Here is a 22953-nt window from a genome sequence, read left to right as displayed (position 1 = left end):
CCTCCATGGTTACACAGTAGGTCTCCTTCCTGTGTCCTCCATGGTTATACAGTAGATCTCCTTCCTGTGTCCTCCATGGTTATACAGTAGGTCTCCTTCCTGTGTCCTCCATGGTTATACAGTAGGTCTACTTCCCCTGTACCCTCCAGTATTGGCAGTTTAGGACAACCATCCTGATAAGTCCTTAGAAATAGTGGTCATAGAAGTGATTGTGGGACTCTGTTGATTGTCATGTGTGTTCTTTGACTCTCTGAGTTTATTGTCTCACTTGTTACTTGACTATTTGCATATATTTTATTGCTAGTTCTTCAACCTAGAACTGACCTTAATACTTGCATGTAATTTAAATGGTATAAAAACAAAAAAAGAGGAGGAAGGATGGGTTAGGGGATTAATGGGCGGGGGTGGGGGGTGGGGGAAGGGGATAACATTTGAAATGTAAATAAATTAAAAAAAAAACAAAAAAAATGTAATGATGCTTCTGGAAGAAAATTTTTTTTTTGTTTTTTTTCCCCCTTACGCCTTCAGAAAATGTGGTCTGTTTTTCTCTGATGTAATTAAAACTGCACCTCGTGCTCATAAGCTCATATTTTATTCTTAGAAATGTGCTTTTAAAATGGCCTTTACTGGCTTCAGTCTTTGGTTTATTTACCTTTATTTATTTCTTTGATTTTTTTGGTTTATTTCCTTATGTGTCAGTTATCACTGTGGTTTCTAGTCCCAGCTCCCAGGGTGAATGAATTTCTCATACTATCAGGCAAGTAAGGAAGGCTGTTGCATGGCGTAACTGGGAATTAGTTTTTGTTTAAAAGAAAATTTTCTTCACTGTGACTTTTTTAAACCCAGGAGGACATACTTGTTTTAAGCTTTTCTCTACATACTTATGAGGGAATGGGTCTTTTAAAGCTGAACAGGAAAACCGGAACCTTCCAAGCACTCTGGTCTTAGAGGCTTTTGTTGTTTAAGAAAAAAAAAAAAACGGAACTGGCAATTTATATAAATAGTCTTTTGTTTTAGAGAAACTTGAGAGCCAAGTTCTGTATGTTCAAGCCCTTCAAGTGTAGACATTTGGAGCTAATCACGTTCTGTGGAGAAGATGTTGTTGTCATACCGTAAGGCCCACTCCCTATACTCCCTATTTAGGTCTGTTTCCATAAACACACATTGTTCAGACATTAGCCCTGAATTACTGATTGACGCACACACTCCCTGCTGTGGCAGCACTATTTACTGGCTGTAGTTCCAAACACATCTTTGCGCTTTTAGCCAGTTACCATTCCATTCTCATCCTTAACAGTGGCCCAGTTGGTTTATAACCCAGAAGAGGGGTGGGAAGGCACTGCCTTCTGCTATGGCCACTGAGGTTCAGGGTTGACCTCAGTGGAAGCTGTCTTTGTCAAAGTGAAAACCAATGTGCATTCTGCATTTCCTGTCACAAATGCAGCAGAGTATTTATTTTAAAGATACATAACACACTTCATATTTACTCAGATTCTGGAAAGCCAGGTTGAGTTAGAGGGCGTCTGAGGAGCAGAGCCCTGGTGTCACCTGGCGATGGGAGAGGCATGTTCCCGTTTCACAGTTGTGTCCCTGGGCAGAGCAGAGTTTGGCGTGTGGTGAGTGCACAGCCGAGGTCTGGCGGTGACAGAAAGGAGCTCAGGAGCTTTTGTCTGGCTTTTCTTTTATTATTATGTTTTTAAATTAAAAGCAGATTTTTCTCTCACGTAATTGACTGTTCGTTTTGTAGATGCAGAAGCTTAATCTGGAGCTGGGATCTCTGAGACACACGCAGAGCCACAGAGTGTTTTATACTCATTTGTCACTTGCTATATCTTTAAAAGGACTTATTCTCAAGCTATACAATAGTTGTAACGAAGCCAAACACAACAATGTGAAATTTTTACATGTACTGCTACAGTGGCTTGACCATTACAGTTGTTCTTTGCATATTCATTGTCTGTAATCAGGCAGTTATAATGTTCTCATGGAGGTACTTGAACTGTTGCTTTCCTGAGCTAATTTTGTTCCTTTTATGTTGTTCTTTTAAACTTGCTGATAACTTCTTTGCTGAGGGGTGCCATAACTTCGTTTATTGGACAGAGTGTAGTGTCACTGACTTGAGGGTGAAGGGACTTCAGAAACTATCTTCCTGAAGGAGTTCATTATTTAGAGAAAGACATGGGCCTCTGAGTGTTTAAGTAACTTGTCAATGCCTCATCAATAGTGGGTAGCAAAGCTGGAGGTAGAGCCTGGATTTTATGGTCTCTTGTCCAGTGCTTTTCATTGTGAACAATTTCCCTCTAACTAACAGATAAAATTAGGAGTCAGAGTTTTGGTGCAGGTTTATCTAGGCAGTGATAAATGATAAAATATAAGGCAGTCAGGGACAGGCTTACAAATCAGTTACACTGGGCTTTTCTTTTCTCCCAAGTGCTGGGTCTCTATGCCTGTTCAAGAGCGGGTAGTGAGAAGATGGCCTTAGGAGAGGAGTAGTCGTAGGCAGTCTGATCTGGGCTGCTCTCAGGGCAGGAAGAATGATCGCGGAGAGAATAAGGGTGTGTGCCTGTACCATGTGATACCTTAAGGGGGCTGGGTTAGCTCTGCTGTTGTGGATTGAAGGAAGGCATAGTTAGGAAGGAAATACTACTTCTTAAAAGAAGACCAAAGCTTAGGGTGTGTGTGTGTGTGTGTGTGTGTATTATGTATGCATGTATATCTACATTTAAGTTTAAAGATTGTATTTGTATTGATTAAATGGGCCCAGAGGGCATTTAGGAGATACTTTGATAGCTTTCTCTTGGATAACTGTGTCATTTAATGGGTTGCATTCATGTATTACTTTTATTAAACATAATGGAAATAAATGAAAGTCCATTCATAGAATTTTATTTTTTATTAGTCATTCTATTTGTTTATATTTTAAGTGATATCCTCCTTCCCAGTTACCCCTCCACCAACCCCCTGTCCCATCCCCCCTCACTCACCTCCATTTATAGAATTTTAGATCTTTAAATTTTTAATTTTTAGATCTTTACAGGAACATCTTGCTCTGTGTCCCAGGCTGACTTTCCTTGCATCCTCCTGCCTCAGTTTTTCATGTGCTAGGATTGAAAGTGTCTCCCCCCCAACCCCACCCCAACAGCTTGTTTATCATAGTTTAAAGACTGTGCTTGAAACAGTGATGGCAGGTGATATATTTTCTATAGAAAGTTCTGAACGATCCATCCTCTGGTTCACTGTGCTCAGGCATTTCTAACATACTGGCGTCCTCTGGGAGCTGAGTTTCAGATGTGCTTTCAAGTTGAGAATATGCAAACGCCTATAGGTTTGATTCTCTTACTTTAAAATGTGTTTCATATTTTCTCAGAAATCTCTTATATTTAGCAGTAAACAGATTCAAGTTAGTATATTCACCAAGTTTTTGTATGTATATTCCCATACAAAATCAAGGCTATTAAATTCTCACAATTTCTTGGATTGACTTAAAACTGGAACCATTTTTCTGCTAGAAATGGATTGCTAATGCATTTTCTATGTGGACTTTCTAAGTCTTGAGTCTTAAGAGCCTTTAATAACTTAAAAGTGAGTATAAATACTCTTGTAATTTTCCAGCACTGGAGATCCTTGGTCCCAAGAAGTCGCTTGTTTAATTTAAATCATAGATACTAATAAAAGAAAAATATTTTGGGGTGTAAATATTGACTGGGAGCATGTTAGTCACAGGTTTCACATAGCACCAACAAAGCTGTCTTCACAGGAAAATTAAAGCTAGGCAATTTAAAAACTGAGGAAAACACAAGTGATAATTTGTGCTTGGGGTGAGAAAACAAAATACTGCTGCTTTCCTGGGTAAGACATGTGTTTCATAATTAACTCCTTATAAGCTATTATTTTTCACTGCAGTAGCATCAACCAGGTCCTGCAATTAAATGCTACAATAAGCTTTTACTTCTGGTTATCATTTTGTGTGTATGTGGGAGGGGTACACATACCATATTGTCCACGTGGAGGTCAGAGGGCAACTTCAATGGAGTCAACTCTCTTCTACCTTTACGTGGTCCATGGTTCAACCTAGGTTACCAGGCTTGCACAACAGGCTTAAGGCACTCTGAATCTTTCCTAGCTGTTAAATGAATTTATTAAAGTTAACCTCCGTGAGGAATCCTGACCACCTCTTCCCTGTATTGCTACTACTGACTTTTAATTGAGGATTGAGTTACTCTGGTTGACTGCTGCTGTGACATTGGTGAGGAGAGCACAGAGCTTGGGGGAATTCCTGCTTGTGATGCAGCACGGCTGCCACATCACTTAGCATGTTGGGCCTTGCATCACAAGGAGCCTTCATTTCTGCTTTTAAAATGGTATCCTCATTTAAGGCTGAATGTGCACTTGCATGGTTTCTGCATATACCTTAAGGATATTAAACTTAAAATGTGCTATGAGTTATTTTGACAGTTCTCTCTTTTTCCTATTGTAGTAAGAGCTTAAAGAACAAAAGAAAGTGGTTGGTGCCTTTCTGGACACTTGATGGGGCAAATATTAATTTAATTAGAAATAGCTCCTTTTAGAGGCCTGCTAAAAGCCTGTGTGATTCTTGCTTTTGACCTGTTTTATTGTTTTGTGGAGATGACATCTTGTATATCTTAAATTGGCTTTCACTCATGGCAGTCCTCTTGCCTCAGGCCTTCTGAGTGCTGAGACACAGATACTGCCTCTATCCTTGTCAGGCCCTTGCCAACAAGATTTGTTCCTGCTACTAAATCTTAGGATTTGTTCATGATTTAGATGTTTTCTAGGAAAAAAAAAATGTGGGAATAGTTAGGAAAATTCCAGAAATGGCAGGCGAAAGATATCTTCAGATGGATAATAGGGTATTGATCATACTTGTTCCTTTGGGTTGTCATGAGAATTAAAGGATATAATCTATTTAAAATTTTTAGTGTCTGACACAGAGCAAATAGGATTTTTGTGTGTGATGTGTGTCTGTGTGAAGTGTGTCTGTGTTTTTATATTTGCACATGTGCACATACACTATGGCACATTTGTGTATGATGTGTGTGTATGTGTGTGTGCCTGTGTTTGTATATTTCTACATGTGCACATATACTTTTGCACAGTTGTGTATGATGTGTGTTTATGTGTAGGTGTGTTTGTCTGTGTTTGTATAGTTGCACATGTGCACATACATTATGGTACATTTGTGTATGTGTGAGGTGTGTCTGTGTTTGTATATTTGCACTTGTGCACAACACTATAGCATACCTGGTGGTCAGAGAACAACTTTGGCATTGGCTCTGATTTTCACCTTGTTTGAAATGGAGTCTCCTTGATGTTTGCCTCTCTGTTGATCCTTTTTGCCTGTTAACTACCACATATGTTTTTCTTCTATAAACATGAGATCATTTTATAATACCAGTGTTTTTACCAGCAGAATGAATGTCTGGAATAGTGAGCCGATAACAAGAAGTTTAACAGAACTCTAAATGGATGCCATTGTCTCTGACTATTACTCATTACTGAGCTGGTCAATGATATTCATACCCTACTTCCATAGAAGTACTTAATCAGTAACATGAATCTTTTGTTCTTCATTCTTTAATGGATTCAAACAGTACTTGCATAGGGTGTGCCATACCCAAGGCTCCAGACTGTTACTTGGTCTGGGACCTCTTGGCCATTGGTGGCTCACTTAGGAAGATCCTGCCTTTCTTTCACTTCCCATTCTGTGGATTGGTATTCCTGCAGTTGGAGAAAAAGAGAGAGTCTGTTAGTCTGGACTTTAAAAAATAGTTTTACAAAAGAATAAAACCCAAATTCTATTAGTCATATTTAGAGAATGTTTGTTAAGGACTTAGTGGTCTATTAGGAGAAATGAGAATGGGCTTGGAGAGGGGGAGTCACTGTCTTAGACTACTGGGTTAAAAATGGAAGCCAGAGATCCACCTTGTTGATCTGGGCTAAAAAGAGTCCTTGGGCAGTGTAAGCTGCATAGTGAGAACCGCTTCCAATGAACAGAAAGCTGCAACAGCTCCCCCACCCATGTGGGGTGGGACTGTGTGTGTGTGTGTGTGTGTGTGTGTGTGTGCGCGCACATGCGTGTGTATGTTGGGGGAACCCATAGGCAAAGGCTTCCTTAAATCTTAGCTTTTATCACTGGTGCCTTGTTGGTGGAGACTTGCTTCTCTTTATTTCCTTCTCCTCCGTCTCTCTTCTCAACTCAACCCATTTTCTTTTCGCTAAATAAAGAATGCTTCAACATGTATCCTTGTGTACACTATTTTAACCAAGTTTTAGGTTTAGTCATGGAGTAAACTTAAGTGGCAATAGGCTTTTAGATGAAGGATTTTAAAAGGTACATTGAAGTTCGTTGGTAGCTGTAACTGTCCTTTAGAGAGGTCTTCCAGTACTCTCAGATACAACTTCATTTTCTCAGGTTTGCGGGCACTAGCCATCTGCATCCCAGTGTTAGGACTGGAACAAAGTTTTGTTATGAGTAAGCTATTGTGCACGTGTTACTAACTTTTGTTCATGTTCCCTGGCATGTTCAGTTGCCTCCCAGTACTTACCTGCTTCTAACCAGCAGTCTTGTGATGTGTAGGTTGGCTTCGAGCTTCAGTGGCTGCAGAAGACTCAAGACTGAGGGCCTGTAGAGATGAGCTCTGCTCTGGGATTGGCAGTAAGGTGAACCATGTGACCCTCCCAGCCAAGGTGTCCATCCATATGGAAGGTAGGGGTTGATCACTCGCCACATTGTGGCAAAAAAACTATTATAGAAACACAATGTTACATGTTGTATACATTCACTTACTTTTGAGAGCAACTTTCTTTCTTTCTTTTTTTTTCTTTTTGTTTTTTTTTGTTTTTTGTTTTTTTGAGACAGGGTTTCTCTGTGTAGCCCAGGCTGTCCTGGAACTCACTCTGTAGACTGGGCTGGCCTCAAACTCAGAAATCTGCCTGCCTCTGCCTCCCAAGTGCTGGGATTAAAGGCATGTGCTACCATCCTCAGCCTCTTAAACAGATCTCTAAGGCAGCTTCTGTAATCTTAGTTAATTTACAGAAAAGCAGGGTCTGCTTTTTAGTGTTAATGCTGTGGTTTGTGTGTAAAGAGGTTAAGTTCCATCCTTGGTGTTCGGCACATGAATAAAGGGGACACATTAATTGATCACACTCACTGGGCAGCTCGTGCTTGCTTACTTTCCCTCTCCTCTTGTACAGTTAGTCTGCCCTGTGATAGATTTGGGGCTCTGAGATTTTACCTTAAGCTGATAATGTGCCCTGTTGAGAAGGACTTCTAAATCCAAATTAGTACAGCATCTGCTTTAAAACTTTACTTATGCCAGGCAGTGGTGACGCACGCCTTTAATCCCAGCACTTGGGAGGCACAGGCAGGCAGATTTCTGAGTTCGAGGCTAGCCTGGTCTACAGAGTGAGTTCCAGGACAGCCTGGGCTACACAGATAAACCCTGTCTTGAAAAAATCAAAAAAGAAAAAAACAAAACAAAAAACAAAAACCCTTTACTTAGTCCTCTTCTCTGGCAGTGAGGCAGTATGGCACCCTGCTCAGCTATTTGGCTGTCAGAGCTGGAGTGGAATGTTTCTCCTCCTCCTCTACTCCTCTTCTACTTTACTACTGCTACCCTATCACTACTCTACTACTACTGCCTCTCCTCTTCCTCTTCCTCTTCCTCTTCCTCCTCCTCCTCCTCCTCCTCCTCTTCTTCTTCTTCCTCTTCTTCCTCCTCCTCTTCTTCTTCCTCCTCTTCTTTCTTCATCTATCACAGGAACTATGTTGAGCTGCTTTAGCCCTCCAGATGCCTGTTTTTCCCACTTTGGTCTGTTCAGTGTTGATTGGCAAGTCAAGGGTAAGTACTGTGCAGTGAGGGGATGGCCAAGATGAGGTGAGAGAGCCTTGTTTGAAATTCAGTAACCTTGTGTAGTATTATGAAGATTTGATAAAAAAAATGTTAGTGTAATTATATACCTGTCTTTGTAGATTATGAGGAATATTTTAAATTATTAAGAGAAATATATTTATTATAAAACCAGGCCATTCTGTCTTGTTTGACTGGCCTTGAAGTGTTGATCTTAGGTAATCCTTCCTCAGTCTCTGGAATAGGTGGTCTGTAGCCATGCACTGGTATGCCAGGCCAAAATAATTCTCCAAGTTCTAAAACTTACAAACAATTAAAAAACAAGCTAGTTATTCTCCAGTGTTGGTAGAAATAAAAATGTTACTTATGTTATTAAAAACATAGATTGATAACAAAAGATCAATTATTAACAAGCAAAAAAGACAGTTTCCTTGGGGCTGGAGCAATGACTCAGCAATTAAGACCACTGACTGCTCTTCCAGAGGACCCAGGTTCAAGTCTCAGCCCTATAGTGCAGCTCACAACTGTCTGTAACTCCAGTTTCAGGGAATAGGTGCGCTCTTTTGGCCTTCTCAGACACCAAGCGTGAAGTGGTATACAGACATATCTTATAAAAATAAGATAAAATAAAATAAAAATTCAATTCCCAAACAGGATATACTTATTGCTAGCACATACAGAGAAGGATTTATGTGCCCCGTGTGTTAGCACATCACTGTGACTTGAGCATTTGGAAGGCTGGAGTAGGACCATTACAAGTTTTGATGCCCATGGGCTTTCTACAAGTTTAAGGCTAGCTTGACCTACATGATGAGACTCTGTCCTCCAAAATAGAAGAAAAAGGGACTTCATTTCCTTAATAAATCACAGAAAAGTACCCTTCTCCTAGTAGTCATTGGTATTGACAGATGTTACAGCGTTCTTGGTGAAGAGTTGTTGAGATAAACATGGCAGGCCTGCAGGAATCGGGAGCTGATATCCAAGAAAACAGCTTGATGGTATATAGTACTCAAGGAAATTATGATAATGAAACAAAAATGTCACGCATAAAGTTATCACCATGTAGGTGATTCTTGTCTGAGAAATTTTTGTAAATATAAAATAATCCCGTAAACAATCTGAAAATTCAATCATAGTAGCAATGTTTGAAAGTATGAGTATTTGAAACTGTATCTGTACAATACAGATGTACAGTGCATTTATGAAGCTTACCTTGGGTGGTTGTTTTGATGGTAGTAGGGTTAGAGCAAGACTACATTTGTTGGAAAGAGGCGTGTGAGAAAAAGACCAGGAACATATACAGTGCGAAGCTAAGGAGAGCCTTGAGCTGCAGTAGCTGGGCCTGTGTGGTTCAGTCTCCTTCAGTGTTCATGGGCTTCTGTAGTCAGAAAACCAGTGAACATTATGCACTTAAGATCACCTTTGCAGTAACCTGTCAGTGGTAGGGAATGGGGTCTGACAGGCCTTGGAGAGAGGCTCATTTCTTGTGGGAACGCTGTTTATCACAGGGGAGAATTTTGGTTTTCTTAGAGAGAGCAATGCTTCCCTATTTAGTAGAATTTACTAAGACGGTTCACTGGTAAATGTGGCTCTTGTATGCAGAGTCCCCAAAAACATGATGTCTGAAAGAATATTAGAAAGTGCTCTCTATATAGGAAAATGAGTTTTAATTGGTTTGAGGAAACTTTTAGGCTACTATTTATCACTAAAGTGCTATTCGTCAATATTCTTTAAGGGTTGTTGATTAAGTCACATGCCAGCTGCTCACACTAATGAGTTTTTCAGACTAGAGTTTGTTTTCTTCTTCTCACTGGTCTTCTATGCTCCCAGCTTCATAATGGATGTATTGACAGAAACATTCATAGTATTTGTGGTTACAATGTCATCGGCAAAATATTTTCAATTGTTTTGATTTTTTGAAGCTTTTTACAGAACAATTATGCCTTATCTGTGGCTTAAAGGGAAACAGCTGTTTCATATTTCATTCTAGACTCTAGGTTTTTTGTTCTAGAGGAGACATACACTATATTCCTATTTTAAAAATGAACATGGTGAGACATTACTGAGTTGATACCTTAATATGTGCTTATGTGTCTGTCTGTGCCTATGTATCTTAACATGTATACATAATTTACTCAGCATTTACAAAGAGAACACAGCTTAGGCCAACAAAAAGGGGGACCTTTGGAGTGGAGAGTGTATGTAGACTTTATCAGTTAACATTTAGAAAAATAGCAGGTAATTCCTTTCCTGTAGGATTGAGGTTTTCACAAATCCTTTAAAAAGTCCACGGACATAGAAGAACTTTCTACTTCCTGAGTGAGGTGGACATTCAGGCCTGTTAGGTTTCCTTACTTTTTCCTTATGTCTGTTTACCACAGGATGTTTAAACTGTGATGTAATCAAGAATAAAGGTATTCAACATCAAAAACCTGATTGTGTGTCAATAGTAAGATGCAGTCTGTCAGCATAAGGCCTGGGCTGAGAGCGCTCTGTGCTGCCCCGACCACCCCTTCATCTGCACTGCCCAGTGCTCTGTGATGCCCCGACCACCCCTTCATCTGTGCTGCCCCGACCACCCCTTCATCTGCACTGCCAGCAGCCTGCTTTTCCACTGCTGCTTCATCTGGGATGGCAGATACTTAAGAACTCAAGTACAGAGGTGGATGGGAAAGCCCATGGGCTCCTCTCCTGGCTACCTTAGATTGAAAAGATCTCTGCTAAGGGAAGAATAAACACTGAGAATTTCTGTAGGTCAATGGAAAGGGACTGAGGTTTTGCCATCAGAGCTTCAAGACAGAAGAATGTGTTCTGTGTGTCTCCTTTGATCTCCTCTTGAAGGAACTGATTTGGTCATATTTTGGCCACTTCCTATTTCTCTGCCTTGTTTCCCATGAAATTGACAAAATAATGAAAGTATTAAAGTATTTTATAATTATTATATATCCCATATTAAAAGAATTTACAGTCTCTGTCCCAGTAATTTTAAGCATGAAAATTTACTCTGAGAAAATAATTTAGAACCTCTACCTCCCTAGATATACGTATGTTTAAAACTGAAATAGTTTTTTTCACTCTCCAGCTTTTTCAAAGTAAAGATTGTCTGTGGTTCAGAGACAGACTATGCAATGGTGTTAGACGAGTTGCACAGACACAGGCATGCACAGGCTGCCAATTGTGCACATGGTTGTTAATGTGCTCGTAGTTACACCAAGCCATTTTTTCTCCCTCAGGCAAGAGCTGCAGGGACTGTTTTCTTTCACTGAAGACTGATATTGGAGGCTGGGGTTCGGGTCTTGTGTGTCCTTGCTATGTGGACAGCATTGCTTTCAGGCCCACTGAGTGGGCAGATAGGCCTTGCGCAGGTCTGCCCTGGCACACCTATATACATTGTATTTTCACTACTTACCTGCGCCCTGGCATTGTGAATTCCCACCTCTCATTCCTTTGTGAACCTCCCCCCTTTATTTATAATTCCTTTCTCCAACACTAAGGAGCCTGGTGCTGATCACTCAGTGTATGTACTTACTCATTTAGAGTATGCATATACAGCAGTGGTTTCCCACTGAGACAGGTTTGTTCCTCTGGACAGTTGCAAATGTGTGTAAGCCATGCAGGGAAGCCATCGCTGTAACCCTGCATCGCTGTAACCCTGCATCGCCGTAACCCTGCATATGGGGCTCTGTGGCTGCGAGTCAGAGTGGAGACTGCTCCTCATCTCTAACCAAAAAGAAGGTAGAATGCCGGAGGTGCCCATTTGAAAAACCAGCTGGCTCCTGTGTTGCTGGTGTATACCTGTGAGCAATGAGCATGCTAATTAGAACATGGTATCTGTGTGCAGTTCAGTTTCTCCTCTTACAGTCTGCAGTTCACCAATTTTAGTTAGAGTTGCTTAGTCCTTCCCTCCTGTCAGTGTGGTGTGCTAGTCAACTGTAACATAGTAGGGTTATTTATTTCTTCTGTGGATGCATCTTAGCTTTGTTCCAGTTTTGTGTGCTGTTGAGATATGAAACATCATGGGGCTGAGACTCAGAGCAACACGTGAAAGTTGTACTTATAAAAGGGCGAAGCTATTGTTTGGAAAGCTTCCTGGCGCTCAGCCCAGGTTTCTGGCTCTAGAACCAGCCAGTCACGAGATACGGAGAAGTGGAGAAGCCCTTTTACAGTTCCTACCTATAAGGATTAGTGTGAGGATGAGCACTACCCAGGAAGTGTCTGCCCTGATGCCCACATCAGAGGGCCCAAGTAACAGACTCACCCTTCTCATACCTGTTTAGCAAACACTAATTATGGTGCTACTGGGTGCTGAGGCGCTGACTCTTTCCTAGTGACAAAAATTAGCGTTGCTTGTGGCTTTCAGCTGATCTCATGTTAGTGACTTGGTAGTAGATAATAGAAAGTACAGTGTCTGTTTCCTATCACTGATAAGAGACTAAGGCTAACAGAAGTAATTATGAACGCTCTCTATAGAAAGAAGTGTTTATTTCTGTGACACAATATGTGATGCAGGTTACTTATTAAAGAAAGGAGCTTTGTTTAGTTCACACTTGGGAGGCTCAGAGGCAGAGCTTAGTTCCTGGCTGTATAGTGTGGTTTGTGTCGTGGTGGAAGCGTAATCAGAGGCAAGTGGGCACATCCCAGGCTGGTCTGAGGAAGACAGAAGATGCCAGCACCCATCTTACACAGGGTCTCACTGTGTAAGCATTGGGTGATATGGAACTCACTTTGTAAACAGGCTGACCTTGGATGCACAAAGATGGGTCAGGGCCACTGTGCTGGCTTGAGGAAAAACTATAGTAAGTTAAGAAAACACCCAAGTAGTTGCAGGAGAGCTGCCAAGGTATTTCAGTAAAACTACCTTATGGCTCTAGTGATGTACGTATCTCCTACTAGACCCTACCTCTGAAATCTCACAGTACTTCTCAGTACCCCAAACCTGGGTGTCAAAACTCTAATCGCAATGGACCCTCTGATGATACCCAAGTCATAGTGTAGGCCATATACATATCTCTTCATAGAACTTCACTGTAACACAAAACAAAACTCCCTCTCTACCCACTCTCTCTCTCTCTCTACACACACACACACACACACACACACACACACACACACACACACCCTGTGTATTCATATGTATATGTATATATTAGAGAGATGGTTCAGTGGATAATGAAGATGCTTGCTGTCTAAGCATGAGGATCAGAGCTTGGGTCCCAGCACCCTGCTTAAAGCTGGGTGTGGCAGTTACATCTGTAACTCAGGTACTGGGACTAGAGTTGGGCAGAGATGAGAGGGTCCTGAGGCTCACTGGTCAGCCAGTCTAGCCATACAAGACAGCTCCAGGGTCGATGCGGGATACTTTGTCTCTAAAAAGGGCTGATGACACACACCTTTAGTCCCAGTACTCTGTGAGGTTGAGGTGAGCTTAGTCTACATACTGACCACCCAGAGCCCTATCTCAACAAACAAAAATAGAGAGTAATAGAAGAAGACATGGGACGTTGACCTTTGGCCCCCCCCCCCACTTGTACACATGGGCAAGCACAACTGCCAGTACACATGCATAACTCCCTGTATGTACAACACACACACAGTACGTAAAATAGTATGTGGCTTTGTTATTTCCACTTAAATACCAAACCATTTGCTATTGAACAGTAGGAGATAGGCGTTTAGTATTCTCAGATACTAGACATCAGGTGTTGTAAATGCTCACATGTCTGTGTTTGCAGCACTGCTGTTGAATTTGAATGTGCATGTGAACTCTCTGAGGGTCATTTTTAGAACAAGATTCAGGGTGAGAACGTCTGAAGAGAGACCTGAGAGTAGCAAACACACTGTGACAGGGGTTTATGGAGCCCTTTATAGTCTGCTCTCTCTCTACCTGTGAACTCAGTTCTTCCACTTAGGAACTGTATGACTGTCAGAAACACATGGCTGTCCCTTGAAAGTTAGCTGTTGAAGTCCTACCCCTGGTAGTAGTGTGTTAAAATTCTTTCCCCAGGGGAGACAAAAAACAAAGTCCACCCCTCCTCCCAAGCTCTCAAGGAGGAGAGATTCTTCCAGAGTTCACTGGGGAACTGATGGGCTTCTTGGGCTTTCTTGTAGAGACTAGGTGAGAGGTTATTACCCAGCAGGGCAGAGGCCTTGCCTAGAGCTGCATAAATGGAGACCCCCTCTGATCCTTCCAGCCTCTGTATATCCCAGCCCCTCTGGAGGCCATGTGTATCATGGCCACATGATAGGAGCAGCTGTGTAGTCAGGAGAGAATCTCCCACATTGCCCCTCTATGCTGGTGAGGTTTAAACCATTGGCCAGCCTAGGCAGGATGATCTTTGCAAGGGGACACAGAAGAATTCCTCAAGATAGCACTTGTTTGTCTTAGAGGACAGCCACTCACAAGTAGTTACTTAATACATGAAAACAACCTGTGACAATTAATGGGAAGAATAGAAAAACAAATAATATAATGTAGTAAAACAGCTGGAATGAGTCCTTTACCCTTCCCTCTCTGTATTAGTCAAACAGCCTTGTGTATGTGTGTGTGACAAGCCCCTAAAACCAAGTACTTAAATAAACTAACATTAGAACTCAGCCTGTGATGTCACACATCACTCTGAGTTAAGTGTGGCTAAAGCATGTACAATGTACTGCTCTTAGGAGAGTAACAAGTAATTAATAACAGTTATTTCAGTGATGGGTTTTCAACAACTGGGTAATAATTTAGGATGCTTTAAAATCCTTCTACTTCGTTGACCTCTTTAAACTTTAATTTGTGTGTGTGTGCACATGCATGCCCTGGAATAGCAAATGTTTATACTCTATCAGTGGCAGCACTGAAAGATGGTTTTCTTTTGAAAATATTTTTCTTGATTCTCTAGAATTTCATGCATGTATACACTGAAATTTGATCTACCTACTCCCGTCTCTCCCTTCCTGTTCCCTAATCTGCTCCCGTCATGTTCTTGTCTTCTTCCTTTTTATAACCATCCATGACTTTCTTTTGAAATAAGATATTGAGAGCAGATGTTACAGTCCTGCCACGTTGACTAGATTCGGATCTCAGGATGTTCCCACGGTGCCTGATCCTTAGAAGTTTCATGATCCCTGTTGTAGTGTAGCCTGGATCGGGGCATGCATACATATATTACAGGGATGTGGCTGTGAGTCTAGTCTGCAGGGATACAAGCTGCCTCTGCCTGGTGTGTTCTAAACCCACCTTTGCTATGTTTGCTACTTTCTTAGCATCGACTCTCCACTCTTCTGGTTTGCCTTTACTCTCTAAGCAGCAGGTCTGAACCCTGAGACCAGTGGTTCTCAACCTCCTAATGCTGTGACCCTTTCATACAGTTCTTCATGTGTAGTGACTCCAATTATGAAATTATTTCTGCTACTACCTCATAACTGTAATTTTGGTGCTGCTATGAATCATAACATAAATATCTGTTATGTTACACATGTGAGAGGGTCAGGTTGTGACCTACAGGTTGAAAACTGTTGCCTTAGGCTCTTAAAATTGGCTTAGACACTCAAACCATTCTTATTCAAGTTAAAATGACCACCCATTCTTCAGCTGAAATTAAGACAACTTACAAAGGCCTATTCACTAATTTGTTTTTAAAGTATGTTGCATGTCAATGTCAATAACATTTCATGAGAAATAACTAGTTTCCAATTTGTCTCCATTGTTGCAAGTCAGTCTAACGTGTGACTTAACTGGTAGCACTGGGGCTTTCTGTCTGCTCCAGCATCCTGTTGTAACCATCTAGCTCCTGGGAAACCTCTGGATGCTCTGGAGAGAAGCATAAAATGGGCTTACTGTGACTTTGTGTTGTTAGGAAACCCCCTTTGCAGTGCAGACTCCTCAGGAAGGTCTCTAGTTAACTGGCATTTTCCTTTTTCCTGACTGGCCGCAGCTCCGAAGGGTGTGCTTCTTAGGGGTAGTTTGCCCAGGGCCTGATTTGGGGCACTGTGCATCCTCTTTCACTTGTTCTGCTTATGCCTTATGCTGTAGCTGGGCATTGGTTCTCTAGCTGATGTGGCACTCTGGTCCAAGGCACCTGCATTTCATCCTGGTTAGTCTATCAAAGGCCTTTTCTCCTCTCCTCAGTTTACAGACATGTGTATCACATGATACACTGATGGGATGGGATCTGCTCAGTGTTTATGTTTTTCATAAACTGCTAAAATCTTTTGTTCTTTTCTGTTAGCAGACGTTGATAGAATAGTGATATGCTAATGACAGATGCAAAGTGATTATTAAAAAATGAAAGCTTATTTTTTATTGTGATACTCAGACCTTTGGTTAAGTTTTGTTTTAAAAGAAATGTCTATAGCACTGTTTTCTTTTAGTGAAGTAGTTACTATTTTTAAAAATAGAATTAGATCTATAGTATGTGTTATGGTATAGTATCCCACCAAGAGCCAGTCTCTTTTTGACACTGTAATAAAATACCTGAGGCAAACAACTTGAAAGGAGGGAGGTTTATTTCAGAGATTTCGGCATATCTATTTGCGTTGGGCTCACGCTGGCATGTTATTCCATAGTGGGAGCCTGTGTTGGAGGAGGCCTGTTTACCTAATTGTAGTCAGGAGGCAGAAAGTGAGGACAACCCCAGGATTTTATTTTTCCCTCTGTTACAATTGGAATCTGAAATGACCCCACAGGCTCATGTTTTGAAAACTTGTTCCTAGAGGTTGGGGCCTAGCTCACTGGGAAAGGCTCATTGGGAAGGTTGTCCAACCTCACCCTGTCTGCCTCCACCGAAACGTGAAATTTCATCGTCACATCGTTCTGCATCCTGACCATCATGAATGCTGCCGAGCCTTCGCTGTGATGCACAGGAATCCCTGAAACCATGAGCCAAGAGAAGCCTTTTATCCCCCAGTTGTTTCTATCAGGTATTTTTGGTTACTACAACACGAAAACAAACAATGCTCTTCCAGGGCACACCCTGGTGACCTAACTTCCTCTCATTAGGCCCCACTTTCTAAAGTTTCTATCACTCGTGGGAACACAGATTGCTAACCAGGCCTTTTTGCTCACCCTTGGGTGACACTCAGTGTGCAAACAGATTTTTCTGGTACTTTGCCATTTGAACAAGTTTGAAAATACTGGCATAATGCAAACTGGAAGAAATGTGGAGGCTGAGGTTGATGTCTTTTGTCTTAGTTAGGGTTACTGTTGATAATGGAACCCCATGACCACAGCAGTGTGTAGGCTGAAATTGATGTCTTTTATCTTAGTTAGGGTTACTGTTGATAATGGAACCCCATGACCACAGCAGTGTGTAGGCTGAAATTGATGTCTTTTGTCTTAGTTAGGGTTACTGTTGATAATGGAACCCCAGGACCACAACAATGTGTAGGCTGAAATTGATGTCTTTTGTCTTAGTTAGGGTTACTATTGATAATGGAACCCCATGACCACAGCAATGTGTAGGCTGAAATTGATGTCTTTTGTCTTAGTTAGGGTTACTGTTGATAATGGAACCCCATGACCACAGCAATGTGTAGGCTGAAATTGATGTCTTTTGTCTTAGTTAGGGTTACTGTTGATAATGGAACCCCAGGACCACAGCAGCTTGGAGAGAAAAGACTTTTCCACTCATAGTTGTTATAACAGTTCATTATCAAAAGCAGGGAACTCAAGCAAGGCAGGAACCTGGAGTCAAGAGCTGATGCAGAGGCCATGGAGGGGGCTGCTCACTGGCTTGCTCATGATAGCTTGTTCCAGCCTGCTTTCTTACAGAGCCCAGAACCAGCAGCCCAGGGATTACCCACAGTGGGTCCTCCCCCATCAATCACTCATTAAGAAAATGCCTTGTAGCTAGATCCTATGGAGACATTTTCTCAGTTGAGGTTCCCTCCTTTTCGATGACTCCAGCTTGTGTCAAGTGACATAAAACTAGTCAGGACATCTTTGTACAGCATAAAATTCTCTGCATCTCAGCTATGGGGCGGGAGATAAAGGCATGAGGGAGAGGCCCTTTCAGTACCCTCCCTGGCTTAGCATGTGATACATCTGATTTCTTTTAGATTTCCCCTTTGTGTTTTCTCATGCTTCTGGCAGAGAGCTTGACTCTGGAAGAGTGAGTCAGAGAATCAAGGACAGAGTAGCAATCCATTTATTAGGTAGCAAGTCTGATGATGGGTGTTTCTACCTTGTCTGTTAGTTTGTATTGTTTCATATGCTGTAGATGTAGGTATTCATGTGTCAGGGTGTGTTGACTGAGTATAATGGACAAGCTAGCAAAGTCACTATACTAGCCAGCTTTTCCTTCACTCCATAGTTTAGCCCTGCTAGTCTTCCTTTGGTGGCTTGGTTACAATGGCCCCCAGAGGCTTATGTAATGAATGCTTAGTCACCAGGGAGTGGCAGTATTTAAAAGGACTAGAAGGATTAGGAGGTGTGACTTTGTTGGAGGAAGCCTGTCACTGAGAGTGGACTTTAAGGTTTCAAAAGCCCATGCCAAACCTCGTCTCTCTCTCTTGGCCTTCTTGCTACTGTTCCAGTGCCAGGTACGCTACCATGCTCCCCACCATGATGATAATGGAATAAACCTCTGAAACTGTGAGTCCCCAGTTAAGTGGTTTTGTTGATAAGAATTGTCTTGGTCGTCGTGTCTATTCATAGGAGACGAACATTGATTAGTATACAGTTCAACAGAGGAGGAAGTTTTCATGTACTTTAATGACTGAACCGTTGTTAGAGACCATCTTACACTGTATTTTCTTTGAAGAAGAATAAACCAGAGCTGTCTTTTCTCAACCTAACAACCTAAGGGAAGAAAGAATTATTTGGCTGGCGGTTCAGTCTGTGGTCATGTGACTCCTGCTTCTGGCCCTGATGCAGTAGGATTTGGCAGTATGCCATGGTGGAGGGAAGTTGCTCACCTCATGAACAGCAGGCAGAGACAAGGTTTACCCTTCAAGGCATATTTCCAGTGACTTCTGTCCTCCAACCCAGCTTCACCTCCTAACATCGCATCCAAATGTGAACTAACCAAAATGTTCTCATGATCTCTCAGTAGTTGCCCTCAGTAGTGCCATCAGCTGGGACCAAGCCTGCAACATGGATGCTGTTTTTGGGACACATTTCATATCCAGCCCTAACAATCTCAAAGTGCACTGTCAGAGAGGGCTACTGACTGTGGAGAACTTTAGATCTCCTTGGTAAATAATACCTGCATTTCTTTTCTAAAGAGGGATTAACACAGGATAAAAGGCAAGTGAGTGCAGATGTGGCTGGCTGGGGGCCAGCCCTCTGAAGCCAGCCTGCACAGACAAACTCTGTCAATCCCTAAGGCATAGGAAGCCTGGTGTACTTCATGTCAGAGCTGTGACACTGTCATCTTGTGTTTCCTTTGAAGAACCTGTCTTGCAGAGGGCTAGGTCTCTTACTCACAAAGCCTTGAAAGAAAATTGCTTTGCCAAAAGGGAGATGAGAGTTGCTTCAAGTGACTTGACACATGGTGTTGACTTAGAGGCTCCCAGGGGTCTTTGCAGTTGGTTTCATTTCCCTAGAGGAAAAGGGTTCCCTCTTCTCATGACTCCCTATGGACTTCACAGGTCTGTGTGAAGTGTCTCAGAATTCTTTGGGCCCTTGCATGTTTCACTGCAGATATCTGGGGGGATGGTCAGTGCGCTGATAATACATGGAATGTGTCTTGAGACACTTTTCAACACTAGCTAAGAGGGGAAAAAATGTTCAAGGTTCAGTTTCAGGGATGCCAAGTTCTTTCCTGGTGTCAGATTCATGGGGAGGTGGAAACTTAAAGCTGGAATGTGCTACCTCTGACACCCAAAGTGGTACCCGTTGAGACACGCATAGTTCTGAAATAGTTGAGTTCAGCCCCTCTTTTTTTCTGTCTGCTTATCACCTTCAGATCATAACCAGAATATCTGCATTGTTCAGGGGATTTGACATAAAAAAAAAACTCGCTTATACTTTCTATCTCAGTAAATATCAAGTTTGACTTAATGGTTTCCTGAACTTAGTCATTCAAATGTTGCATTGTTATTGATTTTCATATGTTTGTGCTTAAAATGTGATGTCATTGAGAATGGCCACTATTTTTCCTAATTTGGCAGGTCGGATCAAGGTTTGGGTCACGGCCCTGTTAGATGACTCTGCTGAGTGGGGTCATGTGATTCATGTCTATGAAGCTTGGGTTCGTGTTCCCTGCAAGGTCCTCAGCCATCAGCTGTGTAGCTTTCCGAAATTCATGAGTGGGGTCGAGCTGCAGAGTGAACCTGCCTGTAGGTGGTATGCCAAACCAAGTTGTTTTTCTACTCAAGACTGTTTCTAGGAGAGCATTTCATTTTATAAGAGTTCTTGAATACTATAACATGGTACTCATTGAGTTTTCCCCAATTTACTTTTAAATAGTGGGTGCATGGTGGAGAGAGGCTGGTAAATTTTAATTTTAGATATGCTGGGCAATCATAAAATCATAATGAACATCATATGCTAACAGTGGACTGTGCCCTTAATACGTGAATATAAATGAGTACAATAAATGCCCCCTACAATAAACGCCCCCCAGTGTGTGTGTGTGTGTGTGATGCTGTATATTGATACTTTATGTAATTTATACGGTGTTCCATATGTTGAACAAGCTAATATTAAGGAGAAGAAAAGGAATTCTTACAATTTTTTGTTTACTATTTGTATTGGGTTTAACAAGTAAAAGTATATACTTTAAGTAAATTTATCATTAAACAAAAGAATGCTCAAGATCAGGTGATATAAAATGATAGCTGGAGCAGTGGCTGAGTAGCTGAGAGGATTGGCTGCTGTTGTTCCAGAGGACTTGGGTTTGAACCACAGCATCCACATAACTTACTACCATCTATACCTCCATCTCTAACTGATGTCCTCTAGGATCGTGTGTGTGTGTGTGTGTGTGTGTGTGTGTGTGTGCATGAAATTAGAATGTGTAAAATATTTGACATCGTAATTACTGGGTTCATATGGGCAACTCTCATATTTTTGGTTGTGAGCCTCACCTTTAACAGCTGAGCCATCTCTCCAGTCCCATATGTGCAGCTCTTAATTGTGCCTGGAAAACAGTATTTCCTTGAAGACATCTTCCCCCTCTGTCTCCTACAGTCTTTCTGCTCCCTCTTCCCAGATGAAAGCTCTCATTGGCTTGTGTTTACTATGTGACTTTCTTCCCATAATTCCTAGTCACATGCCATTACAAGACTCTGTACCCCATGAGGCAAAGGCTATAAGACACAGAGAAGGGAACTACCAGCGTATCATGTCAGAGATCTCGAATAATAGGAAACAATTATTTTTAAAGAATTAATGTTGCTAACATTGCATTAGTAGTCAAAGGAAGGCAACTTTTTATTTCATTATCTTGAAAAATTCTTTAAGCCTTTTCTATTTTGCTGACATTATCTGAGAAAATAATGTTTTATATTTTTGTTTCATGAATGTAAATCATTTTGAGGTCAAGCATAGAAGAAAGCTATTGTTGACATGATTCTAATTATTGCATGTCATCTCTAAAGTCGAAATAAATTGACATTACTAAAACAAGATTTACGTTAGTGTATGTAATGCTTGGTATCTTAAGTGATTTGTTTGCTTCTTTGTTGAGACATAATCTCTCTGTGTACGCAGAGCTCAGGCTGGCTCCTGACTCAGGACCGTCTTGCCTCAGCCTCCCAAGCCCTAATATTGCAGATGTGAGTCACTGTGTAGTTAACAACTTATAATGAAACATCTGACATTATTAAATAGACTGTTCATTCATTCATTCACTCATTCATTCATCTTGTGTAGTTATTGATTGCTTTTTATATAGCTGGCTTTCTAAATGCTTGGCACTGGCTATGTCACAGTGAGTAAAGCAGATAATTAAAAGATAATGATTGAACATCAGTTATATATCAGGCATTGTTAAATGTGGGGTTATGCTCTGTGGAGAGATAGAAACACTGAATAAGTACTTAGTAGTTAAAGTACTTAAATTTCAGATGGTGGGTCAGCCAGGGTTCTCTAGAGGAGCAGAATATATAGAATGAATCTATCTATTTTTCTTTCTTTCTTTCTTTCCCTCTTTCTTTCTTTCTTTCTTTCTTTCTTTCTTTCTTTCTTTCTTTCTTTCTTTCTTTCTTTCTTTCTTTGTTTCTTTCTTTCCATTTGTTAAAATGGCTTACAGGCTGTGGTTTTGATAGCCCGAAAATGGTTGTCCACTAATGGAAGATCCAAGAATCTACTAGTTGCTCAGTCCATGAGGCTGGATGTCTCAGCTGGTCTTCAGTGTAGGCCAGAATCACAAAGAAGTGGGTCTACTGCCAGTGAAGGAGTGGCCTTGCCAGTGAGAGCAGGATCAGGCAGAGTGAAAACTTCCTTTTTCCATGTCTGTTATCTAGGCTGCCAGTAGAAGGTGTGGCCCAGATTAAAGGTGGATCTTCTCACCTCAAAGGATTGGAATTAAAAGTGGGTCTTCTCACTTCAATTAAGAAAAAATTGCCTCACAGGTGTACCCAACTGCTTAGGCTTTAATTCCTGATGTAGTCAAGTTGACAACCAAAAAATAGCATCATGGGTAGGAATTAGGACTTCAAAGGCACCCAACACAAGGAGAGTGATTAAGGGCCTGGCCTGATCTGCTTTCCAGTCTGTAGAGCAGAGCAGTGTGAGCATAATTATCCCAGGCTAGCTAATTATCCCAGGCTGGTTGTGAGGGTGAGGAAAGCATCCAGGGAATGGTATGCACTCTTTAGTTGAAAGGAAGCCACGGCTACTCACAAAGGACAGGTGTTCATCTGTGTGCAGGTACATGGTGGAGGCCATAGGAGGCAGAGGCATGGGAGATGATGACTTTGCAAGACTGCCTCTCATACACAGAAACAAGCCAAAGCCAGCCTTTCCACCAAGACTGCCTGGGGGAGCTAACAGGCTGTGGACACTTTTGTCTTGTGCAGCTTTTGGACACTTGCATGTATGTGCACTCTACTCAGCCCCACAGACAGCAGGACTGGAGGCCTCATGTCTTTGCTCACAGGTGCTTTACTTTCTTTGTACCTGAAGAGGTTATTAAGCAGTAACTTATAATTAAAG

General features: G+C 41.6%; 1 protein-coding gene across 2 annotated transcripts in view; it reads left to right on the top strand.

Annotated features, from left to right (window-relative positions):
* The window catches only part of Disp1 (dispatched RND transporter family member 1), a 150108-nt gene that overhangs the window by 43592 nt on the left and 83563 nt on the right, over positions 1 to 22953 (top strand). The window contains exon 3 of one of the 2 annotated variants that reach the window (XM_028760318.1): positions 6599 to 6727. The exons of the other annotated variant lie outside the window; for it this stretch is intronic. The gene's annotated coding sequence lies outside the window, so the exon portion shown is untranslated. The remainder of the gene's footprint in view (positions 1 to 6598; positions 6728 to 22953) is intronic. 2 annotated transcript variants of the gene reach the window in all.

This window comes from Grammomys surdaster, unplaced genomic scaffold (genome assembly GCF_004785775.1).
Source record: "Grammomys surdaster isolate TR1022 unplaced genomic scaffold, NIH_TR_1.0 130, whole genome shotgun sequence".
Taxonomy (NCBI): domain Eukaryota; kingdom Metazoa; phylum Chordata; class Mammalia; order Rodentia; family Muridae; genus Grammomys; species Grammomys surdaster.
Note: the sequence above shows the minus strand (reverse complement) of the source record. Positions and strands in the feature narration are given on the sequence as shown.